Below are 27,065 nucleotides of genomic sequence, written 5' to 3'. Positions count from 1 at the left end.
TAAAGATGGATGTAACTGATCATTGGTAACACCCTCTCCTGGCCAGCAATGGTTTCAGGACTGGGCAGGTGACCCAATACTGTCATTGAGTCATGAGGTGAAACCTTCCAGGGATCTTCTAGAAAACCTCACCTAACTCCTAAGACAAAGTGCCAAGAAGTGCTGGTCCCTCTTCTTCCTCCGGATACCATCAGGACTGGGTTGGATGGCTAGATTGATGCTGCCATCTTGATATTAGCCTGAAATGAAGCTTGATGCTGAGGAAGGCAGAGTGAGAGCGACTACAGAGTTGGGACTTGAAGACACTGTGGACACTAGAGAACCACTGAATATTCTTCCTCTTGAAGCTGGTTTGGATAGGATCTTTACTACTTGGGTATGCACTTGCTGCTGCTGCTGCTGCTAAGTCGCTTCATTTGTCTCCGACTCTGTGTGACCCCATAGACGGCAGCCCACCAGGCTCCCTTGTCCCTGGGATTCTCCAGGCAAGAATACTGGAGTGGGTTGCCATTTCCTTCTCCAATGCATGAAAGTGAAAAGTGAAAGTGAAGTCGCTCTTGCAGCTTCTATTAAAAGGGAACGTCAAAGGCAGACATTTAAAATTCTGAGATTCGCAGCAATAACTGTGGATCTATCTGTCTCGACTTCCATCCAAAGGGCAGACATTTGCTCATCCTTATTTCTCTATGGATATTGCCCACAGTAGGAGTGGAATTGATTAGTTTTCCCTTTTCTATGAGTTTGAATAAAAATAGCTCTAGTTTAATGTTTGTTGATGAACTGTTGAAAATAAGTTTACTCCTCCCTCAGGTGAAACCTCCATATTTAAGCATCTTCAGATCCACAAGAAACAGCACGTGATGTCTGAACTAACATACATTTTTCTCTGAAGCACAGGCAGAGGCCAGAGTCCCTCAGGCATCTTTAAGGTACTGAATCCCACAGCTCATGGCCAGAGCTCTGGGCCAATTATATCACACTCTACTCTTAATGCCCTTGACATTTCCTGCCCCCTTCACCTCCTCTGAGCGTTGAGTTAGCCCCCTGGCTTGGGGCTCCCACTTTGTAAACTCTACTGCCTTCTCCTGTTTCAAGCATTTCCATAAACCTATACATCAGTTCTTCAGAAGAGGGCTGACTCTGGGCTGTTGACTCTGAAAAAGTGAGTTTGCGTCTCAGGGATTCCAAAATAGTATGGTAAAGCCACTAGAAACTACTGACATCTTAAATCCACCAGCAATGACACAATTAAAGAAGTGAATGGCTCCAAGCCAGGGGCTCTTATTTGAATGTGGTTAAGACATAGACACAGTAAAGGAGGAAAAGAAAATACAATACTGGATTAATCATGGACACTAATACAAACCGATGCATGGAACTGGCAAGAGGATAAAAACAGACATGCCAAAGCGAGGCCAATTCATTCCATAAATATTTACCGAGTGCCTACTGCCCTGTGCCAGGCATGACCACAAGTTGCTAAAAATACAAACCAAGTTCTGTTTCTGCCCTCAAGAGATTCCCAGTTTTCCTAGGGACAGACACATACATAATTTAAGATAAATCTTAAAGAATGAAAGAATTCACAAAGTGGGAAATGGGGGAGGTAGAAGTCATATACACAAGCCAATTCATATGGAATTCTCAGAGTAAACACGCAGGCTTTGTATTCAGGCAAAAAAATGGTGGCATAGAGAGAGTCGGGGCTGGTGGGTGAGGCTGGTTATGTTTGACCTTCCCTCCTGTTCCAAGGAATTTGACCTTCCACATGTAGCCAATGGATTTTGGTTGTTTGGGGGGTGAGTGGGGGGCTATTTATAGAATTATTTAAGCAAGGGAAAGATATCACCAAATTTGTGATTTCATTCTAGAGAAGTATCAATGTGCAAAAATGTTCACTAAAATATGTGAAGAAGAAGTTGCAAAGTAGTTTTGAATATTTTCATTCCTAAACAATCTCTTTGAGGGATATTCACAAAAATGATAACTGTTTTTACCTCAAGGAAGTTAAGTCCATGAGTGGTTTTTCACCTTTGAACATCTGCATTTTTTAAATTCTTGTGAACATATATTACAGTGATGATTTTAAAAATGTGTGTGTGTGTGTTTAGAGATATGGATGGCAGTTTTATAGGCTGAGACTAGCCATCAGGAAGGCCTATTACAAGACCGTCCTCATGGTTCTGGTGATATATGAACATCTGGATCAAGGCAGTGGGGACCAGGTGGGAGTAGCTTCTTGGACCAGAGGCAGAGTTGCCCAGTCTAGGTGACCACTTGGTATCAGGTTGGTGGGGAAAGGGATAAAGGAGTCAGAGATGACCCAAGGAATTGGACAGACCTGGGGCTAGAAGTCAAGGTTTGACTTCTTCCCTCATTGACTCAATGGACATGAGTTTGAGCAAACTCCAGGAGATAGTGAAGGACAGGGAAGCCTGGCATGCTGCAGTCTATGGGGTCATAAAGTGTTGGACACGACTTAACAACTGAACAACAACAAATATTCACACTCCAGAGGTGGAGGCCAAGGCTAAGCCTTCCCTTCGTAGAACTGCAGCAACGGACTCCCCGTGGCCCAGGGCCCACTTACAACACCCCACTGCCCACACCTATCCAGTCTTACCTGGAAACTCCCTGTCTGAACTCACCAGGCCTGCCTGGGAGAGCCAGGTTTATTATCAGAAGCTCACAAAGCTCAGCCTCTTCGAAGGCAATTAAAACTCCAGTGTGGGAGAGCTTTGGCACCAACTACTTTTTCCACCTAGCTGACTCTTACCATAGATGTAAGAGTCCACCAGCTCAACGTGGAGCCAAGTGGGAGATGAAAACACACTCACACTCTGCTGCTGTGTGAGTGCGGCCCTCCACTCCCTCTGCCCCTTGCAATTCCCCAAAGCTCCCATTCAACAAGGAAAACATGGACCTGATTAGTGGGTTTGACGTGGGCCAAACAGTTGCAGCCCATTTTCATCTGACAGGAGGAGCACCGATTTCCATCCAAAAAAGAAAAAAAAAAAAAAAAAAAATGAGTGACAAGTCTAGAGCTGAGCTGCTGGGCTGAGGAGAAGGATTGCAAAGGAGAAAATTGCCTCCATTAAGTCAAATCCGTCCTGGGAGAATGGGCTGCAGAATCAGTTCCAGGTCATCATTTGCATGATCACATTAATCTGTCTTTTTTTTTTTTTCCAACTACATTTCTGTTCCTCCCACCTAATAAAGTTGGGGTCCACTCCCCACTCACATAAGGATCACCAGAACACGAGAAATAGGCAAAGTCTAACTATAGGCACCATTTACAACTAGTGGCATAGAAAGTGATCCAGCTCTAAATTCCAAAAAGGAAACAGTACTGTTTCAAAAAATAGGTAATTTGATAAATACAACTTTCAAACATTTAAGCATAAGGACTTTTGGCCTATATTGTAAGCGAGGCAAGACTAATTAGAAAACAAAACTTGGTCAGTGGTGTGCTCTTGCTGGTCCCCAAAAGCTGAATGGTAAATTATCAGGAATTTTGCAAGGTGGTTGACATCACATTGGTAGTTGGAAATCAGCTACAGTGGAAGCATTTACACCATGGAAATTGGCAAATGCTCCAATTGTGATGGCCTCTCCTCCAGGCACTCGTAAGACATTTACCAGTACAGAACTATGATCCTCTTCATATTGGTGTGTGTGTGTGTATGTAAAAAGCCACAAAGTAAAATAGCTAAAATATTAACTGTATTAATTCCAGGTGATGTGACTAACAAGTTCTTTTATCTTCCTTTACTTTATATTTTTCCTACAGTGAATATGTATTCTTCATATAATAACCAACCTTCTGGCAAAGGGAGCAGTTCCTTTCCCTTCAGAGCTTTCTGACTCACTCCTTTCCTCTCCTTCCTTCTCTTTAAATTTCCTCCTTCTCTGACCTCCTAGGTTTTTATTGCCTGCATAGGGTGCTGCTGAAATTCCAAACTACTCCCCTAGTCCCAGGCAGGCAGAATGCCAAGTAAGGAGGCCAGGCGAGTGGGCGTCAGGCTCCAGGTGCTGGAGCCCAAACTCAGCCATCGTTGAGGGGGCGGGGAGACTGGCTCCTGCCCTGGGCACAAAGCTGGTACTGGTGATTTAACAGAAGAGCAGTGACCAGCGGGGGAGATCAGCAGTCTCGGCCCAGGTGACCCCATGCTCTGTAGATGGGACCACACCACCCCTCCAGGTATTCATATCTGTGTTCACCTGCTGCATACTGACCATTCCAGTAGATTTACAGAGCAGGGCGACCACTCTCAAAGTTCACAGCTAGTGCTTCACTGTCTCCTTGCTATGGTTGGGTGTTCTTTCAGTTTATCAGACATCAACCCAGGCACGGAAAGCCCAAGTGATTTGCCCAAAGTCACTCAGCTTGGAGCAGAGCTGGGACAACAGTCCAGGTATTAATATTGAAGTTCAGGTTTTCTCCCTGGATTATATCAAGTATGTCAGAAGACTCTGAATTTCTGACTGTATAGATTTTTGTTTTTTTTTTAAGTAAAAAGAATTTTGTGAATATATAGTGTAAGGGATTTTATTTATTTATTTATTTTTACCAACTGTGTAGTTTGAATGAAACTTGAGCTCCTGTTTCAGCATGAGTAAAGAAGTCTAAGACAGAACTTTTGCGTACAGGAAAGGGGCTACTGATCCCTGACCCCAGCGGGACTTGGTTTTGGAACTTGAACTTGGTCTCTGTAGGAAAGTAAGATGCTACTGTGTTTCTTCCTCCTTTCTAATATTTCTTGTTTGAGAGACTTTTGCGTGTGGGGTAAATGCTGGTATTATTGCTGGTGTTGCTTCTCCACCACTTTCACTTTCTAATCCCACAGACTGGGAATCTCAACACCCACCTGCTGCCTCCAAACTCCCCACCTCCCACAAGGTTAGAAGGCTTGGTGCACAGAGGGCTCCCTAACACTCCGTGGGGTCTATTTAAGCAGACAGAGGACAATGTGTATGTCCACTGTGCCTTCCAGGTCTGGTCGAGGGCCTCTTGGCTCTGGTTACTCAGCTGGCCTGCAGAAACTTCTGGTTGGCCTGTGATTGGCAGAGAGACCAGGCCCTGTGAAGAGGACTCCTTCCAAAATCAGGAGGGGGCTGCCCTGCAGGCAAAAGCTGCTCTAGAAACCCATGAGCAGCTTTAGAAGAAAGTCAGTGATGATTTCAAAATCTTATTGACCAACCCGTGGGCTAGAAAGGATTTAAAAAATTTATCCAATACCTTTGAATGCGGTCCCTGGGAGGTGAAGGAATCACCATGATATTTAAGACAGGGGCCATGTAGTTAGGGCTCTGGTACCCAGTCCTGCTCCCCTCAGTGCCAACTGGAGCATACCCACTTTTTTTTTTATGTATATAGGGTTTTCTGAAGGACTTCCCTATAGCTCAAATGGTAAAGAATCTGCCTGCAATGTAGGAGACCAGGGTTCAATCCCTGGGTTGGGAAGATCCTCTGGAAAAGGGAATGGCAACCCACTCCAAGTGTTCTTGTCTAGACAATCCCATGGACAGAGAGCCTGCTGGACTACAGGCCATGGGGTTGCAAAGAGTCAGACACGACTGAGTAACTAATACACACACACAGGGTTTTCTTATAAAAATCTTCTTTATAGAAAGGGTTACAGTGCCTTAAACACAGTAAGTTTGAAAGTTAACTCCTCTAATATAACCACATTTTAAAGAGGTTGAAGAAACTAAGGCCCAGCGAGACAAAGTTCAGGCAGAAGTGAGTGGAAGAGTCAGGTCTCTCCATTTTACCCATAGCCACTCTTGCTTCAACCGCCCTTTGACTTGGCAGGCTGTTGACCTTGGCTTCATGAAGCACTCATGTCTTTCTGGTCTACCACAGCCCTCACTCTTGCTGGCGAGGAAATGATCTAATCGTTTTCAACTTTGGACCTGGCTCCATTACCTGCACTCGCCTTCTTGTTGACTTCGATTTCCTGTTGGTGGACCCTGGCCAATCCAACAGCAGACCTGCCAGACTCTTACCTCCACATCCTCTGCCTCTCCACACAATGCAAATCTACATCAACTTTGGTGGTCCTGGGAATTGCCAAAACACCTCCATTGACCTGGAAGGGAATAGACTGTAATCAACTCAGGCCCTATACCTAGTCTGCCCTGACTCAATAAGCTTAGGGATGACAAGATAGCTACACACACATGATAAACACCAAAACATACTGCAGCATCCACCCACAGACTGAGACCCCCCCGACCAAGAGTTCTGAATAGTTACATGAGTAATAAAAGTCACAGATAATCCCTATATCATTCTCTGTTTCCTCTTTTGTCAAATATACAGTGGCAGAACTTCATCTACTGTCACAGAGAGTCTCAATTTATGAACAACAAATACTTTAAACTCAGAGGTTATTCCCAAGCAGTCTCATTAAATCGTGCCTATTTGTCACAACCAAAGAATTCTTCCCTTTACAAACTGCATCACTGCAGTGTTTCCTTTAACAGCAAGCTTCTCTAATGATTCAACCATGCACTCTTCTTTACACACATGCCAAATTTTCAAGGCCACAACTCCTGCAAAATATGAGGTACAAAAAAATGAAAACAGTAGGCAAAAGAAAGTGAAAATACAGAAGACAAGACCCAGAACTGAGGCCACTGACAGCATATTTGCCTTTGTTTTCTAATCCTGAGAATCTAAGAAAGCTGCAGCTGCAGCAGAGAAACTGGCCGGGTTTGATACTTTGGACATAAAGCATTCCTCCGAACGCAAGTATGTAGAGCTCTCCGACCCACTGAGTTTGGCTCACATCAGACGATTCAGGGGTGGCCATTGCTATGAGTGCCTCTCTCAAGGAATCTGACCCGGTCCAAGGAATCCCAGAGCCCTAAAGATCAGGGCAGTCTCTGCGTCTTTGGAGTAGCCAAGCCCTGTTTACAATTTCTAACCCCATTGACAGACAACTGCAGTCAGTGAACTAGAAATGGCGAGTGCCTCCTGGGTTACCTGAGACTGAAATCACTCAGGATGAATCCCCCAGCCCCAGACAAGTCCCCGAAACACTGTCTTCCCATTCAAATGGCAGCTGCCAATGAATCTCTCTGAGGCACATACAAGGGATACACCAATTGGCTCCATCCATTCCCCGCGGCTCACACATCTCACGGAGCCCAGTTTGGACATGCTTTCTTCCATCCTGGGGGAGACTCAAGCATGTGGGCGTGGTGTCAGACTCCGGGGCCTCTGACACTATCACTTGGTCTTAAGAAGCTGAGAGAAAACTAAATCATCTGACACTTCTTCTTCATCCTCTTTTTTCTTCCACCAACAGAACAGGCTCCAAATGTGACCTACTTTTTCTTTCTTTGTGATTATGCAAAACTCACAAAGCTTTTCCTTGAGCCTGACTAATATTTTCAGTGACATGCTTTTCATCTTTTGGAAAAGAGGAGTCCACGTCAGCCTGCCAGAGCGCATAAGTCTTGGTGAAATGACTGAAGAGGTCAGATGTGTTACAAGGACTTCACTGGGGGACCCGTAAGAGACTTCACAGAGCGCAAGGAGTGGGGCGGTGTGAGAAACACAACAAAATCCAGATCCAGTTTCCTGAAAGGCATTAGTATTTTGTCTGCAAGTTTCCATCAGCAGGAATCAGGACCTTATTGATGAGCTAAGTGACTCCAAAGTTCCTCACCACAGCCGCGTCCTGTGACTGTGGACTCTGGCCCCACTGGAGCCTTGCCACACTCCCCAGGCCACTTAGGCACATCCCAAGCTCTGCATTTTGCATTAAAAATGGACCTCTCCCAACTTCTCAGGGAATCAGAACACAACAGGGTTTTAAAATATCAGGAGGAACAATTAAAAAATAAAAGCCGAGCACCTAGCTTGGGTAGAAACCTGGCTCTATTAGTCAAAATTAAGTTGATACTGATTTTTTTTGCCCTATTTTAAAACTCCGAGGCTGTGCACTTCTTAACGTCTGACCAGCTGTCCTTTCCTGATCTTGAAATTCTGAATTACCATGGCTAGATGGAAAACATTTGCTTGGTGATTTTAGAAATGTCACCACTGGTCCAAAATCTGCCCCTAGGATTCTGATCCAAGCTTCCCTTTTATCCTCAGTGAGGTGAAACAGAGCCTGATAAATGTTTACTGGACAAATTGCTCGAAATAGAAACATTCGCAGCCTCGGGAGTCAACCGTGTTTGCTTCCATCCAGGTTAGTTCAGCTTCATGCCACATCCAGGCTGCCTGGTCAGCACTGACTCAAACACAAGCCACTCAAGTCTGAGGGGTCTGGAAAATCACCGTGTCAGGGAGGGACTCACCAGCCACATCTGCCCTCAGCAATGTGAGGACCCAGATTTCAAACTCATTGAACATTGCATCCCGTGTAGATTTAATTCCATCTCTACTACTGTGAAACAGTTCACATTCATTCATTCTGAAAGCATTTACTGAGCACCTCTAGGGCAGTGCTATGCTCAGCCAATACAAAGATGAAGAAAACAGGCACTGTCCCCCTCTTTAGAGAATCTGTGACAGTGAAGATCAGGATTGCAAGTGTTACATGAGGGAAAGAAGAGAGCGCTATTGGTTCTCAGCCTCTAGCTCTCCCTACCGGTGGTGCTGTTAGTCTGTCAATCGTGTCTGACTTTTTGCGGTCCCATGGACTGTAGCCCACCAGGCTCTTCTGTCCATGGAATTCTCCAGGCAAGAATACTAGAATGGGGAGCCATTCCTTTCTCCAGAGGATCTTCCGGACCCAGGGACTGAACCTGGGACTTCTGAATTGCAGGCAGATTCTTTACTGTCTGAGCCACCAGGGAAGCCCTCCCTACCTGTGGACCCCTGTGAACTGTCCAGCCTACTATCTGTCCTTGCTCGGCACCATCAGTAATTCTTCATGCACCTGTTACATTTGGCAGGAAAGATCGGAGAGCAGCTCAGCAGCGTACCTGTAGACTCGGCATCCATTGACTCCCATCGTTGCTTCAGTTCTGACCATGCTTTCAGTTCTAACCACCAAGCCTAATCTATCTATTGCTAGTTCTCATCGTAGCATCTGAAAGGCCTCCCTGCCTCTTGCCATGATGGCTGGAGTGTGTTGCAAGCTGCCTGCCAGCCTGTCTTTCACTGCATTCCACCAGCCTTTGGAGACCCTGGTGCAGCTGTTTGCCTGAACCACAGCCAGCCATTACTAGATCCCTGTGATACAAAACCCTGCCCACCTCACCTAGTAGGTAGAGACTAACTCCAGGACCTGGTTCCGTGCACCTTGTACCAGCTATTCTCTTGCTGTTGGCTGAGCCAAGCCTCTAGGAGCAGTGAGAACTCAGATGGAAGCGCTGATCACACAGGTAAAAAAAGGCAAGGCTGGTAAGGAAATCACTGTTCCAAAGGAGTGGATCTGGTTGCTCCCAGCGTATTACTCTGCCTTCAAATATGTCACCAGAAAGTATTTGGCAGGGGACTTCTCTACCCAAAATGGGACAAAGGGAAAAATAGCTGAATAACAGTTGGCATAAGAGACCTGGATAAATCCTCTCAAAAAGTATGGGTTAGGAACAAACCAGGGAACAAGACAGGAGCCATGACCTCAGGCTCAAAGGAGATCATGCATGGAAAAGCAAGTGCCCACAGAACCCTGAGCCTGCAGGCAGGCTCTACATGGCCACACTGCCCGGCTCTGCACTGACTGGCTGGCGGCGTGGCCACAGGCACTTATTTCATTTCTTTGGGCCTCTGTCCTCATCATTAAAACTGAAGATGATAAGGCCATTTGAAACCTTAAAGTAGTCCTCCTCTGACTTCAAGCTGGTGGATGGACCTTTTATTAAAACATAGTCAAAATGGGTCAGTATCTTAAAAAAAAAAAAAAAAAATCACATGGGAGAAGAAACGAACACAAGACAGCGAGTCACCTAGTTTTGAAAAATCAAATGAGACAAAGAAAGGTTTGAACTGAGGAACAGGTACAGAGCAGCCAGACGTGTTCTACTTAGTAACAGTTACAAGAGCCGCCGCACTCAAGAGGGTTCCATTATCAGATGCATTTGAGAACTGCTGTCTGCTGCACGCTCTTTTTAGAGGCATAGTTCTTACTGAAGGCTCTGAGCAGTCCAGCACTATGGACTCCAGTTTAAGGCTAAAACCAGAGCTGCTAAAGCTTAGCTGACCATGGAATTCTTTTTTATCTTTATTTATTGGCATCATTCAGAGTGCATCCCACCACCGTCAAGTGATTTTTTTGGCTTCCCTGGTGGCTCAGATGGTAAAGAATCTGCCTATAATGCGGGAGACTCAGGTTTGATCCCTGGGTCGGGACGATCCCTTGGAAATGGGAATGGCAACCCACTCCAGTATTCTTGCCTGGAGAATCCCATGGACAGAGGAGCCTGGCGGGCTACAGTCTATAGGGTCACAAAGAGTCGGATACGACTGAAATGACTTAGCACACAGGCATCATTCAGAAGTGGACATCCAAGTTTCAGGTTGTGGAATATAGAACTATAAAGGTGGTGTTGTTTTTTTCCCCCTCTAAACATAAAGAAGCAAAAACCAACCAGGCATAATCTTAATTTACCATTTGGAAGCCTGAGCAACAGCTCACAGCTGGATACACATTCAAGGTCATCGCTGGCCTCGGCCTTCTCTTCCTTACTCACTGACCCTTAGGTCACTGCAAAGATACAGTCCAGCTGGGCGAAGCGGTGACCTCAGTCTTCACCAGCCATTTCTTATGGGGCCTCGGGACACACAGGATGCTGTCAGCAAACCAACCAACACAGACCTAAATCATGGTGATGTCTTCCTGCCTCGGGGACGCGCCTCTGCCTGCTCGGAGACTGCTCAGGGACAGTTAATTGCTTTTCAGTTCAGGCTACACAGCTTTCTCACATCCAGTATTCCCCAGGGTCATATTTTCTCAGGCTGCATTTTTCAGAGAATAGGGCAGTAGGAAGAGGAAAAAGGACTGAGGGTGAGCAGTGGTGGGCAGGAAACTGCTTTTTATCTTCATTGTGACTTAAATTACCATCTTCCAAATCCTTCACTTAAAACAATAATAATAAAAAAAAAAAACACCTCTTTTCTCAGTTTTAGCTTTTGGGTACAAGGTTGAAGTTTTAAGCTCTAAACAAGAGGGAAGTATGGCCACTAATTCTCTAAGCGGGAGAACAAGCATCTTCCATGGAAGGTAGGAGGAGCTTCCTCTCCGGGCGCTGATAGGACAGTGAACAGAAGTGTTGAAGGAGTGAACAGCAGGTGGACCACCTGGAACTCTGGGACGCGTCTCCTTGATGCTTCTGTCTTCAGGACTCCAGAGTCATACCGTCTCCCTTTCACATTTTGATTTTCAGTTGCTAAATCATGTCCAACTCTTTGCAACCCCATAGACTGCAGCACTCCAGGCTTCCCTGCTCTTCACTATCTTGTGGAATTTGCTCAGACTCATGACCATTGAGTCGGTGATGCCATCCAACCATCTCATCCTCTGTTGCCTCCTTCTCCTGCTCTCAGTCTTTCCCAGCATCAAGATCTTTTTCCAAGGAGTCGGCTCTTCACATCAGGTGGCCAAAGGAATGGAGCTTCAGCTTCAGCATCAGTCCTTCCAATGAATATTCACAGTTGATTTCCTTTAGGATGGACTGGTTTGATCTCCTTGCTGTCCAAGGGACTCTCAAGAGTCTTCTCTGACACCACAGTTCAAAAGCATCAATTCTTCAGTGTTCAGCCTTCTTTATGGTCCATTTCTCACATCCATACATGACTACTGGAAAAACCATAGCCTTGACTAGATGGACCTTTGTCGGCAAAGTAATGTCTCTGCTTTTTTAATATGCTGTCTAGATTTGTCATAGCTTTTCTTCCAAGGAGCAAGCGTCTTTCAATTTCATGTGATGCTTCTACTATGACCCATTATGCATTGATCTTTTATTTTATTATCAGAGGGATGCCTCTTTTCCTTTATTTTCAAATGCTTTGAAGATTTATTACGTCTAGTTGGCCACTTTCAACCTGCACTCACGTGACCGGCCTCAATGCATCTGGTTTTGCGCCCACCTGGGTTGCAGGCACCTCTTGAACTGATTTGTAGATTTTTTACAAAGGGAATTGGTCCATGTTGGTGAGTGGATGTCTCCCTAGGGCAAGGAGAGTCTGAGACTTCCTATTCTGCCATCTTGCTGACATCACTTCCTTTCCATCACTCAGTTTCCATGTTCCTAATTTCACATTATATCTAAGAGCACACATGTCATTAAAATTCATATGACTTATTTGCCAGAGTAGTTCTTCCCCTCTATTTCCCTCCAGTGTGGCTTGTGAACATCACTCTCTTCTTGTAGAGGTGGTTATTGTTAAGAATCACGAGGCTCTTCATTTTTTTTTATCTGCCCTAAATAGCTGATAAGGGCAGAGCTCCATACCTGCAGTGAATGATGGACTGCATCCTGGGGACTGGCCAGGAAGACTAGGAACTGCTTTCCTTAGGAAGCAGTTCAGGTTGACAGTCCAGTACCAGAGGGTCAGTGGGGGCTGTAACCCTTGCCATGAGGTGCTCTGTGGGCAGGAGCTGATGCTGTTAAGTTTCCCCCTGGTACTAAGAAGTACTGAGGCCTATTCTCAGAGCCTCTCAGCTTCCCAGAACACAGATAATGACATCTCAGTCACTGCCTTCACAAACCAGTAACTTTTATTCAAACAAAAAAGACGTTTCTGATTTCTCATAACTCCCTAAGTGCTTAAAAAAAAATCACATTCTTAATTACCCGCTCTACTGAGCTCCACCTTGATTTCACATCAAATTATTCCCAGTCTGCTCATTGCTGTGGGGAAGTGTGTGGCACGGGGTGGGGGCAGGAGAGGAGGCTGAAAAATGCCTATAAATGTCAGGCCAAGTTTAAACACTCCAAATGCAAAAGACACTAGAGATAGCAGACTGGATTATCTCTCACATTCAGCCTTCCATTTACAGTCACCTCCCTCCCCAATCCTGATTTATTTAATGCTTCCATCTAATGAGCTTTGATTTGTGGCCAACCATTGTACTCAGCCAGCTGTACTGAAAACAACCATGACACATGGCTTCTATCAAAGTTGTTGTGTGACTATGAACTGGTTCAAACGTGGAGTAGTCACCTTAAAGGGAGGGAAAGGCCAATGCTGGCACAGACATGCTGGTAAATTTGGAAAGTAAGTCAGGCATCAGAGGGAGTCGCTGAGCAGAAAGGTGGATACCATGAAGGTGCTGAAGTTGTGACTCAAGCTTGGGCAGCTGAACAGGTGGCATTTGGCCAAGGCTTGTCCTCTCCATTGATCACCACTGTGGTTGTAGTCAGACCAACATCAGAGAGAGCTGGGTCTTGAAGACTACTGGAGGTTGCCTCACCGGGTCAGCCCCTAGCCCTCAAAGAAGCACCTGACTGTGAAACTCTTACAACAAGAATTAGTCTTGGTCAAACACATGTGGGTGAGGATGTGGAGAAACCAGAACCCTCGTACATTGTTGAGGGGCAGGTAAGGTGGTGCAGCTTCTATAGAAAAGTTTGGCAATTTCTTGAGAATATAAACATAAAATTACCATTTGTATTTTGAGGTATATACCCCCAAAGAACTGAAAATGGGCATTAAATAGAACTTGTACATGGATGTTGATGGCAGCACTGTTTACAATAGCCAGCAGGTGGAAACAGCTTAGATGTCCATCAACTGAAGAACGAATAAACAAAATGTGCTATGTCCACACTGCTGCTGCTGCTGCTGCTAAGTCGCTTCAGTCATATCCGACTCTGTGCGACCCCACAGACGGCAGCCCACCAGGCTCCCCCGTCCCTGGGATTCTCCAGGCAAGAACACTGGAGTGGGTTGCCATTTCTGCTATGTCCACACAGTGGAATATTATTCAACAATTAAGAGGAATGACACATGTTACAACATGGATAAACCTTGAATACATTATGCTAAGTGAAAGAAGGTGGTTACAAAAGATCATGTATTATATAACATGATTTCATTGATATGAAATATCCGAAGAGACAAATCCATGGATACAGAGAGCAGATTAGTGGTTGGTTGCCAGGAGTTAGGGAGGGACTGCTTAATGGGAATGAGGTTTCCTTTTGGGATAATGAAAAAGCTCTGGAACTAGACAGCAGTGATGACTACACAACACTGTGAATGTACTTAATGTCAGTTTAAAATGGTTAAGCAGTCACTTTTATGCTTTGTGTGTTTTACCACACGCACACATAAAAGAATTACTCTTGGTCAATTATGCGCCTGCCCTACCCTCAGCTTTTGTTCTGTGCTTGCTGGTGCTCACCTCTGATTCTGCCCTTGGCCAATGCTTCTTGGACTTCCTGTGCATCTTAGTCTAGATATCGTGCCAGTGATTTCCTAGTGTCAGATCCTCGGTCTGGCCCCGACCTCCACTTGCTCACATGGGGCCTTCAGCTCCTGTCTTACCCCAATATACAACCAAGAGAATGTGGTTACCACTTCAGTCTGCTAAACAGTACTGCTGCTCAATCAGTCTGGTATTTACACAAAAATAGAAACAGTACTCTTGCCTGGAAAATCCCATGAGCAGAGAAGCCTGGTAGGCTGCAGTCCATGGGGTCACTAAGAGTCGGACACGACTGAGCAACTTCACTTTCACTTTTCACTTTCATGCATTGGAGAAGGAAATGGCTACCCACTCCAGCATTCTTGCCTGGAGAATCCCAGGGATGGAGCCTGGTGGGCTGCCATCTATGGGGCCGCACAGAGTTGGACACGACTGAAGCAACTTAGCAGCAGCAGTAGCACCAGTAGAGTCTATTCTATTATTCTGCTCAAAACATAATCCTCAAGCCCCATGACAGATATCCAGAAGCTCTGTCTGAATATTAATTGGCCATGGAGCCTCAATATAATGGCTCACAAATTCTCAGTTATTTTTTTGGTGCCATGAAAATTTTTGAATGAGTTGTCTTCTTTCGACCATCTCCAGAAAGTAAGAAACTGCCTATTAAGCCAGTGTGTATGAATTGGTGGACTGTTAATATTCAAGTGAACTTTCTCCTGTAACATTTAACCAATTGGCATGAGATGCAGGCAGCGAACACGTAGTCTTCAAGGCATTGTGTCTATGGAATCCCATTATATGCTTGTTTACAATCCAAATGTCCAGACGCCCAGAGATTCTGGCTCAGGAAATCTCCATAAGGTCTCTTCGGCTCTTACACCTGATCCTTTAACGTCTGCTGCAAACTCTCCCACAGTAAATATCAACTTGGCCACAAACTTACCCTCCATCTTTCCCAGAGCTATAGACCTCAATGTCCCCCTGCAGCTCCAAACCCTCCCTAGGTAGAGGTCAGATGGGAGAAGGTACCAGGTATAGTCCTGAGCCCTAAGCTCTCTCCTTTTCCTCTCTGAGACCTCTCGTGCAAACTTCAGCATCACATTTCCAACCATCTTCAGGACATCTCTAATGGGATGCTCTGACAAATCTGGACTTAGACATGCCTCCCTTTTTTCCCCACAAGCATACCAACATTCTAATTATTCAGATTCTGGGTGTCATCTTTACTTTCTCCTTCTCTTTTACTTCCCCACACTTATTTCTTTCCTTTAGAACGTTTCTCAGACTCTTTTTCTTCTGGACTCTCACTGCTACCACCCATTGGAAGAATCTGACTTCCTCCTCCCCACCCTGCAGTCAGTCATCAGGCTAATAACCAGACTGCTAGCATACTGCTGCTCTTGTCATTTTTCCATTTTGGTGGCTTTTCCTTGTGGTTGCTTCCCATGTTATCTTCGTAAATTAACAATCTACAACATCACATTTGAATTTTCCATCCTGGCATTCAGGACTCCTGACAAGTCGGCCCCATCGTATCACCCAACAGCTCCTACACAGCACCACCCTGTCACCCCACCCCTCTGCTGCTCACACCACCAACAGAGCCAACACATTCCCAGCCCACAGCTTCTGCTCCACCGCTGGCTCCTGAATTGCCCTTCCTCCCTCCTCCGCTGGGTCATTTATTCAACAAGTGTTATTGCAACCACTGTGCACTGGAGACTAAGTGCTTAGGACACCTAGGTGGACAAAAGAATGATCTCTTGGGATCCCTTGGGACATTTACATTCAGTTGCTCTATCCATATCTTCCTCACCCTATTCTTTGACATCTAGCTCCCCTTTCTCCCAAACGTCTTCTTGATAAACCTAGGCATGTCCCATTTTTTCCCTAAATTTACTGTTCATACTACTTATTGTTGGCATCCTATGACTCAGTTCACCAGGATATATTGTCCTATATCGCTCTCTGATTATTCCTCTAAGCTTGTTTCATGGAAACTGCTGAAGTTGGTTCACACCTTCAACTGCGTTTGGTTCACTATTGTTCAAGCACCTAGAATGCTGCTTGCACATTTCCTAAGAATCACTCCCAGTGCGTGATGGATGCTCAGTAAATATATGTTTTAATGCAACTGTGCCTGAGTTCAACATAAGAGCCACCACTCCAGTGGCACTTCATCCATTAAGGGCAATCCTCCTCTACTTCAGCTCTGCTTTCTTAAGGAGGTGCAATATTGGCCAAGAAACACCCTCCAGACTCTTCCCTCCTGCTTCACCTAGAGCAAGACGCCCTCAAGCCTCTGCTGGCAGAAGCCTGAAAGTGCAGGGGCTTCCCAGGTGACTCAGTGGTAAAGAGTCAGCCTGCCGATCCAGGAGACCTGAGTCTGATCCCTGGGTTGGGAAGATTCCCTGGAGAAGGGAATGGCAACCCACTCCAGTATTTTTGCCAAGGGAATTCCATGGAAAGAGAAGCCTGGTGGGCTACAGTCCATGGGGTCAAAAAGAGTCAGACACGACTGAGCAACTCAACAAGATTGGACGAGGCTATAAACCATATCTCCTCTTGGAAATTCAGGATGCATTTACTTATCTTTGATCATGTTTTTTGTTTTTAGGCATCGGAACAAATAACAAAGATGTGGCCCCTGCTGTCATCCAACTTAACCTATTAATACTTCTGAGAAGCCCTTCAGTAAAGAGATTTTGGGTTTGTTCACTTGTGTTTTCCCAAACCTTATCCACTAGAAGCACCTAAAACATCCTATGGACCACACCTGGGGCTTCAGGTGAGAGGGCTAGCCAATCCGGCTAAACCGAAGTCTGGGGTGAAAGAGCAAAGAACAGATTTTTAAACTTCATATTAGGAAGCTTTGCTCCCCTGGAAGCCTCACTCCCCTGGAAGCCTCCTCAAAGAGCCTGGTGAGTGTGCACCAACAGCTGTTCTAATGCATCCTTGTTAAAACACAGTGTGGTTGTTAGTAGGGTAGCCCCAGCGCACTCAGCAGCTAGTCACGCTGTTCCCTCCCAGGAGCCCAGAAATAACAATGGGGATGACAGTAAGAAGGTGGGGGAGTGGGTGGGCACAGACAAAGGGAGGTGGAAGCTGGTGACTAGAAGTTCCGGCTGTGGGGGCTAGAGGATGGTGGCTTATAAGCCTTGCTTACGGGGTTAGAATTGGGGCTAAGTGAACGGCTCAGAGAGGGTGAGAACCTGCTGGAAACAGAGGAGGAGGAGTGGGGAGGTGAAGACAGTCACGCGGGACCAGGAACAGGCTGTAATGAGAGAGCGCATGGGGAGCGGGGGGAGGTGGAGGCTGCCTGGGAAGGGCAGAGCTCTTGCTCTGACACTTTACCGCTCTAGCGGTTTTGTAAAGTTTTTTTTTTGGATGTGGGTCATTTTATTGTTTTGTCTTTACCGAATTTGTTACAATATTGCTTCTGTTTTATCTTTTGGGGTTTTTGGCCCCAAGGCACATGGATCTTAGCTCCCTGACCAGGGATCAAATCCGCACCCTTGGAAGGTGAAGTCTTAACCACTGGACCACAAGGGAAGTCCGTCGAGCATTTTGTTTTTAAGGCAGAGACCATACACTTCCCATATGTTAGGAGAAAGTGGGTAGATTTTGAAATGGACACACTTACCTACCTGGAATGCCCTCTCTGCCCTTCTGCCGTAGGAGAGAGAAGATGGGTAAGAGGATGGAGGGGAAGGAGGGAGGGAAGGAGAGAAGGAGAAGGCGGGCAGGGAGGAAAACTTTTACAAAAACCACATTTTTGGAAGACTCAAAATTAGAGGATTTCCCAATTGAAGATGACACATGACCATGGGATTGTATCAGGCAGACCTGTCCAGGGTCCATGCATGAGAAGGCATAGCCTGCCAGCGGCCATCACCTTCCCATCCTGTCCCCTGTCCGCAGCCCAAGCCACCCTTAGGCAAGTTGCACCTCCAGACCAGAGCCGGATCCCCAGCTCCACCATCCCCCACCTCTACCGTCTGAGCTCTGGGGCTACAGGGGTCGCCCTACCCCACCTCCGCCTCCCCCGCAAGCACCCCGGGTCTTTCTCTCCCCAGTGTGGCCCACGCAGTTGAAGGCAGGTTGCCTTCCAAGGTGCTCTGAATTATTCACTGACTGAACGAGATTTGTCGAGCCCGCTAAGTGTCAGGTTCAGAGAAGATAATGAAATACAAGTACCTTAAGTTCCAGGCCCTCAAGAAGTTTAGGCTGCACTGCGGGTGAGAACAGGAGGAGGCGATGGCAACCCACTCCAGTACTCTTGCCTGGAGAATCCCATGGACAGAGGAGCCTGGTAGGCTGCAGTCCATGGGGTCGTGAAGAGTCGGACATGACTGAGCGACTTCACTTTCACCTTTCACTTTCATGCATTGGAGAAGGAAATGGCAACCCACTCCAGTGTTCTTGCCTGGAGAATCCCAGGGACTGGGGAGCCTGATGGGCTGCCGTCTATGGGGTTGCACAGAGTTGGACACAACTGAAGTGACTTAGCAGCAGCAGCAGCAGCAGCAGGTGAGAACAGGAGGAGGCAACTCCCAGGTGAGGAGCCTGTGAACCCAGGGGGGCTTGTGGACAGAGCTGCCAGCAGACAGGCCAACAAGATGCACCAAACAGACGAGACCCCGGGCTGGGCAGTGACTGCCGCAAGCAGAAGGGACCTGACATGTGGGATGAATTAGGGAGACAGGCAGGAGCTGGAATGAGCAGCGCAATAAAAACAAGAGTTAATTCACCCTCAGAAGCCAGAACACTCCACAGGGCGTGAGGTTGGGCTGATGGGCTCTGGCTGACCCCTTCTCCTGATGTAGGGCTCCCAGAAAAACCACAGGCCCACATGACTGGCGGGTCTTCGGGTGGGAGTGGGGAGGAAAGAGACAGAGTCAGGACTGATCTCAAGCACACTCAGGACATGGAAACTCTGATGCTTTGGTTGAACCCACAGCAATACCACCCTGACCATTCTGTTTCATGTTGAGACTTTTTCCTAAGAAGGTGCTGAGTGTCACGTCAGCCAATAGGCCGTCCTAGCCCCTGGGAACTGCCATTAGCATAGTCTTAATACACTGGAACCTGCTGACCCCTGTCACCCCTGATTTGACATAAAAGTCTAAAAGGCATACAGTGCTGCTTTTATTTTGTGTTTTCATATTTGTTTAATTAACTGGGTTACTCATCACATTGAGGGTTCTTCCAACTCCTCCCCCTGAGGGACATTGTGTATTTTTTTTTTCTTGGCCACCCAGCTCCATGGACTTGTACGGAGTCCCCACTCCCACCCATGTCGTGTTTAAGGTCACCACAGGGACAGCCAGGACCCAAGTCCACGAGTGGGTGCAGAGAATGGCCCTCTCACTGTGGACTTGGCATCTGGGAGTCATTTACAAGGAGCTCTCTGCAGGGGGCAGCACTGAGCGGTCAGGAGCAGCAGGATGGTGTCCAGGCGGAGCCCAGCGTCCACAGACCAGCCCTGTGAGCTGCCTGGCTGTCATCCCAAAGTCCGCCTGGATTCCTCTCCCATTCTGATCTTTAGGCCTTGTTGGCTCTGTGGGCTGCCCAACATCCTTTCAATAAATACTTTTCCTGCTTCAAGCATCTGGAGGAAATCCCTTCCTCCACCAAGCAGCAGGATGTCCCACCACTGACCTGGCGGCAGCCCCTTGGCGTGCCCGGGGCCCCACGGGGGCCAATGGCATGGCCGGTCAGCGCTGGTATGAGGTCTTCTCCAGCTCTCTCCCTTCCTTTGATCTAACTGCCCACCAAATAGTAAGGGGATATGATAATGGGTAAACGAAATGGCTGTTGCCTTAAGGGAGATGATCGCCTTTCTGTAGCTGGCCTTTAGAAAAACTCTGAAAGTTTCTGAACCCCCATCTTAACCTTGAGCCTCATTCCCAAAGGTCTCTGATGTCAACGGTAAGCATGTGACCTTGAGCTCCGCATGGGCACATGCAGACAAACACCAGGTCCCAGAGGCACCCTGCCGCCTCTCCCTACAGTGCTTCACCTGAACTCATCTTCTTTTACTGCCTTGGCTTTCCTCATCAGAACTAACCTTTTCCTGTCCCCTTCCCGTACAGCCCTGGGGCCATCTGAAGGTCTAAATTACAGACATTAACACCTTAGTGGCCAGCAATTTAATAGTCATTTTAAGAAATCTGAAGTCAAGAGTCTTCTGTACCTAATCTGTAGACCTCAAAATTTGGACCCTGTTTGTCAGAACTGGAATCAATGTGGGCAGCTGTTTACACCACATCCAGCTCTTCAGAGCAGTGAGCAAATGACCTTGTAGTCCAGCCTGCTATGCCCAACCTTCCCCTCCCCTCACTGCACAGCCAGCCAGGCTATCTTCACCAGCTGCTAAAATCTGCCACTCAGAAGCTGTTATTCCGTCTCACAGAGAGACTGGCAAATTGTTCCTGGAAACGGGGCGGGGGCATGGTTTCCCTTCCACTGAATCTATTATTCAAATTAGGTTTGGTCCTTTTTAAGAATGTTTACTTTGAGAGAACAAAGCCTGTTAACTTCGGTTGTCCATTTTCATCTACAAAAAAATAGAACATACCACCTAAAGATTAAGGAAAATAAAAGAAAGTCATATAGTCTAAAGTCTACTGATGCGTGAACTTGGAGCCTCCAGGAGCATTTGTGGTTGTTTTCAGTTGCTGTCGTTTCCGACCCCATGGACTGCAGCACACCAGGCTACCCTGTCCTTCACCGTCTCCCAGAGTTTGCTCCAACTCATGTCCATCAAGTCAGTGATGCCATCCAACCATCTCATCCTCTGTCACCCCTTCTCCTCCTGCCCTCAATCTTTCCCAGCATCAGGGTCTTTTCCAAGGAGTTGGCTCTTCGCATCAAGTGGCCCAAGTATTAGAGCATAATGTGCTCAAAAGAGGGGAGAAGGAGGCAGAATACAGCTGTCTGATCAGCTTTTTGCAGGTGATATTTGGACAAAATAGGGTATTCTACATGTACTACCTTCAAATCTTTATAGGACCACTTCCTCCAAAACGCTGGAGCAAATAGCCACCGCAGACTTCCAAGCCCAAATAAACTTCTTCAGGGTTCATGTTTCCATTTTTACCCCCATCCATTCTTCCTATGTTATAATTTGCTCTTGTCTACAACAAAAAACCATCTAGAAATGGTAGTGGAAGACAAGGCAGTTCAGACCCCCAAACAAATGAGGGGCTGCTTGTCATTGATGGTGAACTAGACCACAAGTTCTGAACGTCTGTGGTTTGTCCATAGGGTGGACCCTGGGAAACCTCCAAAGGGCGGTCATCAGCTGGCCACGGGGACGGCTACCCTGTCATTGACTGCGCTGCCTGTAATTTACAAGCAGGACACTCCACATCACACAGCCCCAGTATCCTCCTCTGTGCTTTTTATAACACAGATGCTGAGTTTTTGCTGAACCAGCCCTTACTCGTCCAAGCCTCAGTTAGTCTGTTGTATAACATATGTAGACTGGTATTTTTATTGACTTCTGAAATACACCAAATGTTGTTCAAGGAGGAGTTTGGTGTCATTTCACAGAAATGCTTAAGTCCTCCATTACAAGCACTGGAAAAGGACTTCAGTGGTCATGTAATTTAATCTTCTCATCTGTCCGATGCTTCAGAAATGAAGCTAGGAGAGCTGAGTATTTGCAGATCACTCTAAGAAGAGTCATAATCAGAGTCCTGGCTTTCTGATTTCTGAACCAGAGGTCTTTTCACTTGGAGAGACCAAAATTTTAAAGGCATGCTTTATCGGCCATGGCAAAAGAAAAAGGAATAAAGTTACTTAAAATACAGAAAGAAGCTAGAAGCCAGATGATAACCAATTAAGTTAATATACCTTCTCAATTAAACCCTCTACACAGAAGCCAAACTGTGGAATTTGCATTACTCTGCTCATCTTTCAAAAGAATTCCTAATGCACTGTGGAGTGACCCAAAGGTGAAGAAAGAGAGGAAAAAGGCACAAAGAACTTTGAAAGCCCAGCCTTGGACCCCTATGCCCAGCGCACAGAGAAATGCCCTTCGACTTGCCTCTCCTCCAGTGACCCAAGGCCACAGCGGGCATTGGGCCTCCTCACCCCTGTGGTCCACAACAGGATGGGGTGGGGGACATAGCAGGACTCAGGTCCCTAACAGCTGTCTACTTCTGAGGAAAGAGAGCATAGTGGTCGATGAGGGACTGGTTTCCAATGGCTGCCAGCAGAAGCTGAAAGGCACTACATTAAGCCCAACATCATTATTATTAAACCTACAATTTAAAACCAATTATGCTTCGCAGAAGACTGCAGCCTTCATTTAAACCACTCCTGGAGGAAAATAAAAAGCCCGTTATACAGAGTTCAAGGCAAGCTATAGAAGCGCTTATGTCACACGAAGCTGGAACTTGGGCACAAATTAATAATTGTAACCCTGGGGTTCCCACTCAGATGGAAGCAGGACAATGGAAAGCAAATGCTACAGAATAAAAACAAGATGCAAACATCCTCTTTTTTAATGAAAAACAGCTAGTTCTCTTTGCAATTTCAAGATAAATTTACCTATTTGCCTGAGTGGGGAAAAGTCTGACATAAAAGTCAGAGACCCTAAGCTGGTAGCCAGGCCCTCCCAATGGTATTGGCTGGTCTTAAAAAAAAAAAAAAAAAAAAAAAACCCAAGGCAGGGTGTGGGGGAATCATTTGCTAAACATCTAGGAATCAGGGTTTTCCATGCAAAAATTCTGAATTTGAAGCTTCGCTTGATGAATCAGGTTATCCAGGAACACTGTGGCAATGACTGTCTAGAGCCAAGGCTTGGTTGTTGTCAACTTGAGATGGATGGATGGATCAGCACACGCCCTCTGTTCACCCCAGTCGCCACCACTCCCTATTGCCTCCCAAGAGAGACCCTGTATCTGTTGCCTCTTATTATCTTTTAAAGGGTGACAAAGAAAGTGAAATATTCCTTACAATGGCATCTTTATCAAAAGTGTTCTTGTACTAGTCTCACTTCATTTATTTATAGTCTCCATATGACATATCTTAGACATTCGATTGCTTGATTCCTGACCCAAATCTTCTTTAGGAAACAAATATCCTGCAGTTGCTGAAAGTGAGTCATAAAGGATGTCGATTTCAATTTGAATAATATTTACCAAGTGCGTGCTGGGTTCAGGAGACTGCACTGGGCCCTGGGGGAGGGATTCAAAGAGAATTAGGGCCCATCATTTCACTGTGGGCATTCCAGCTCAAAAACCCTGGAGAAGATGATGTCATAAGAAAGGTATAAACCACTGTGGGGTTCAGAGGCAGCAGAACCACATCTGGCTGGGAAAAGCTACATGGAAGAAATAGCGCTTGGAATGGGCTTTGAGGAAGGGATGGCATTTTGACAAGTGAACAAGGAAAGCAAGAGAGAGCTGCTTAAGAGGGAACAAGGTGAGCATTTGCAAAGGCAAACACCCGCATACACCCAGAACAAGGAGAACACTCCCCCAACAATGTATAAACTTGGAAAGAGAGGGGTTGGGCTGTTGAACTTTCAGGTTCTGTTCCCACCTCCTCCCCTAGCCCAGCTCCTGCAGAGGCAGCATCTTAACTCCCTGATGACAACTGAGTGATGCAGAGGGGCAACCCTCACAGAAGTCTTCTGCAATGAGAACAGCCAAACCAGCCCCCAGGGTGCTGAAGCCATGGAATGGGGTTAGAGCTCAAGGTCACCAATCAGCAGCTCCAGCTGCTCCTGGACTCTTATATAATGCAGCTGGGACACCAGTACTGCCAAGGGGCTGCCCGATATGTAGCATGGTCCTCATCAAAAGGAAAACTGACAAACAGGAAATTAACAAACATATTAAGTTAGCATCATCCTTCCCCCAAGCTGTTGATGTAAAAAGTCTTGGAATTGAGGCTTGACTTCCCCTCCTATCCCAGCTATGCTCAGAACCCAAAATCTCTACCTTTAAAATGCACTGAGTCCAAAGTCTTCTCATTATCTGTACTGATGTCACTTCAGTCCAAGTGCCCAAGCCCTAGTCCTCTGCAAGAGTGTTCCACTGGTCTCCCTACTTCTGCCCTAACCCCACACACTCCATCGTCTATGCTGGAGGAAACGCAGTTTGATCATGTTACTCTTCTATGCAACACACTGAACAACGTCCAATCATACTCAGGATAAAATCGGAAGTCCTCACAGTGGCTTTCACAGAGCTGTATAACCTTATTCCTATCTCTTCCCATCAGCCGTCCCACCCTCTTCACTCCAGCCACAATCATTCGGGTAGCTACCGAGTCCCTAGCAAGTACCCAGCAGCCCTCTAGGTGCTAGGAACACACCAGGAACATGACCCACTTGTTCTTTCTTGAATCCAGCAAAAATGCTCCTGCCCCAGGCCCTCTGCATTGCTGTTCCCTTTGAATCAGGCGATCCAGGAACCCTGTGGCAATGATTGTCTACAGCCAAGGCTTGGTTGTTGTCAACTTGAGATGGATGGAAACACAGATGGAAACAATCTCTGCTTTAGATCCACACTGATCCCCACCTCATATTGCTCACTCGGCCCTTCACAAATACCCTACCTAGAATGGCACCCCTAATTATCAAGCCCCTCACCATTCTTTGGTTGCTTTCTAGCACCTGTCATTAGCAGAACTAACTTTATCTGTAAATATATTTGTGCATCATGTTTAGTGTGTGTCTACTCCACTAGAATGAGGGCAAGGTCTTTATCTGTTTGCCCACTGTAGCATCCCTCAGATCTAAAGAAATATTTGTCACATCACAACTGCTCATTAACTACTTACTGAGTGACTGAAATAAGAGCTAATCTGTAGGGCCCCCAGGAGCCAGTGACAGTGAAAGTATTAGTCGCTCAGTCGTGGACGACTTTTTGTGACCCAACGGACTGGGGCCCACCACGCTCCTCTGTCCATGGAATTCTCCAGGCAAAAGTACTGGAGTGGGTTGCCAGTAGTAGTCAGAAAGGAAGGAAGCAAGCGTGAGCCCCAAGGTGAAGGCGAGGCTTGAAGGATGAGCTGGGCTCCAAAGGCCACCTGTTATGAAGATAAAGGCAAACGGGAGCAAAGACTTTTTCAAGTGGGGAAAACCATGACCCAGAGTGTGGAAGTGGGATGTGGCATGGAAGGGGCTAGAGAGGGCAAGCTGGCCCATGTGACCCTAAAAGTCAGCTCCTGGGGGACTCTTAGCTGATGATGGATAGGAAGGGCAAGATCAGTTGCTTTAAAAAGCGCCTGCTTGGTCAGGTCTTCATCTCCAGAAATCCTGATTCAGTAGGCCTGGGAATGGCCCAGGAATTGGTATGTCTAGCAGGTTTGATAAACCTCTATGGAGAAGACTGCGATCCCAAAGATAAACACCATCAGAGCAGGATGCCATTTTTCTACGGAACACATATCTCCTTATGCCCTCCATGAGTCTCTCCTGGAAGGGGGAGCCAGAGGCACCATGGTGGGGAAAAGAGGAGTCTTGGGCCTGGGGACAGACTGCAGGGGAACCAGGGATGCTTAGTGGAGGGTGGGGAATGCAGGCGAGCACTGAGGAGATGAAGACACTGGACCCACACTTTCTCCTTCTTCACTCTTGAATCAGCTGTGCTCGATGGAGACATATGTCTATCCTAGATTTACAGCCAAGTTAATTACTTAACCTTTCTGAGCTTTGTTTGCTCATTCACTCACCTATCTGACACATGGAAAAAATAAAAAACTAACCAAAATTGAGGCTGAAGAATTGTTGCTTTTGAACAGTGGTGTTGGAGAAGACTCTTGAGAGTCCCTTGGACTGCAAGGAGATCCAACCAGTCCATCCTAAAGGAAATCAGTCCTGAATATTCACTGGAAGGACTGATGCTAAAGCTGAAACTCCAATACTTTGGCCACGTGACATGAAGAACTGACTCATTGCAAAAGACCCTGATGCTGGGAAAGACCGAAGGCAGGAGGAGAAAGGGATGACAGAGGATGAGATGGTTGGATGGCATCACTGACTCAATGGACATGAGTTTGAGGAAGCTCCAGGAGTTGGTGATGGACAGAGAGGCCCGGTGTACTGCAGTCCATGGGGTTGCAAAGAGTCAGACATGACTGAGCAACTACACTGAGCCAAAACCTACAAGCCTACTATGTGCTTCTGATCTAAGCCAAGACATGTACAGATCAAGCGTCATTCCTGCCCTTGGTTCCATTAGGAGACAGATAAGCAAGGAAACGACTTCAAAACAGTAAACCCTACCTCACAGAGTTGTTGTAAGCATTTAAGAGGTAAGTATAAATTAAGGGTCAACAAAATCACTTTGATCCACCTGCTTGCTTAGAGCTGCCTCTAATTTTAATAGGTTGGCAAGGGACTGGTACATTCCAAGACCAAGGTTGAAAGTGAAAGTGTTAGTCACTTGGTCGTGTCCAACTCTTTTTGACCCCATGGACTGTAGCTCACCAGGCTCCTCTGTCCATGGGATTCTCCAAGCAAGAATACTGGAGTAGATTGCCATGCCCTCCTTCAGGGGATCTTCCCGACCCAGGGATTGAACCTGGGTCTCCTACATTGCAGGTAGATTCTTTACTGTCTGGCCAAGGTTATCCTGTTATTCCAGGTCTGGGCAGAGGCAGTGCTAGAGAGAGATACAGACCAGGACAGTCAACCCACACCATTCATTCCCAGGTGCAGTGAGCTCAGCCCCCTGGGATTGCAAGGCACAGATAACCTAACATCTT

The 27,065-nt window shown here is 46.5% G+C and overlaps 1 protein-coding gene and 1 pseudogene across 8 annotated transcripts in view; both read right to left on the bottom strand.

The window, feature by feature from the left end:
- PDZD2 (PDZ domain containing 2) overlaps positions 1 to 27,065 on the bottom strand; it is a 404,529-nt gene that overhangs the window by 281,904 nt on the left and 95,560 nt on the right. Inside the window, exon 2 of one of the 8 annotated variants that reach the window (XM_086361281.1) lies at positions 6,010 to 6,092. The exons of the other annotated variants lie outside the window; for them this stretch is intronic. The gene's annotated coding sequence lies outside the window, so the exon portion shown is untranslated. The remainder of the gene's footprint in view (positions 1 to 6,009; positions 6,093 to 27,065) is intronic. 8 annotated transcript variants of the gene reach the window in all.
- Positions 1 to 27,065, bottom strand: part of LOC147350185 (nucleolar protein 56 pseudogene) — a 56,494-nt pseudogene that overhangs the window by 11,898 nt on the left and 17,531 nt on the right.

Source organism: Bos grunniens, chromosome 20 (genome assembly GCF_055505025.1).
Source record: "Bos grunniens cultivar Pamir isolate PY7600 chromosome 20, Bosgru_T2T1.0, whole genome shotgun sequence".
Lineage (NCBI taxonomy): Eukaryota > Metazoa > Chordata > Mammalia > Artiodactyla > Bovidae > Bos > Bos grunniens.
This window is presented reverse-complemented; position numbering and strand designations above follow the sequence as displayed.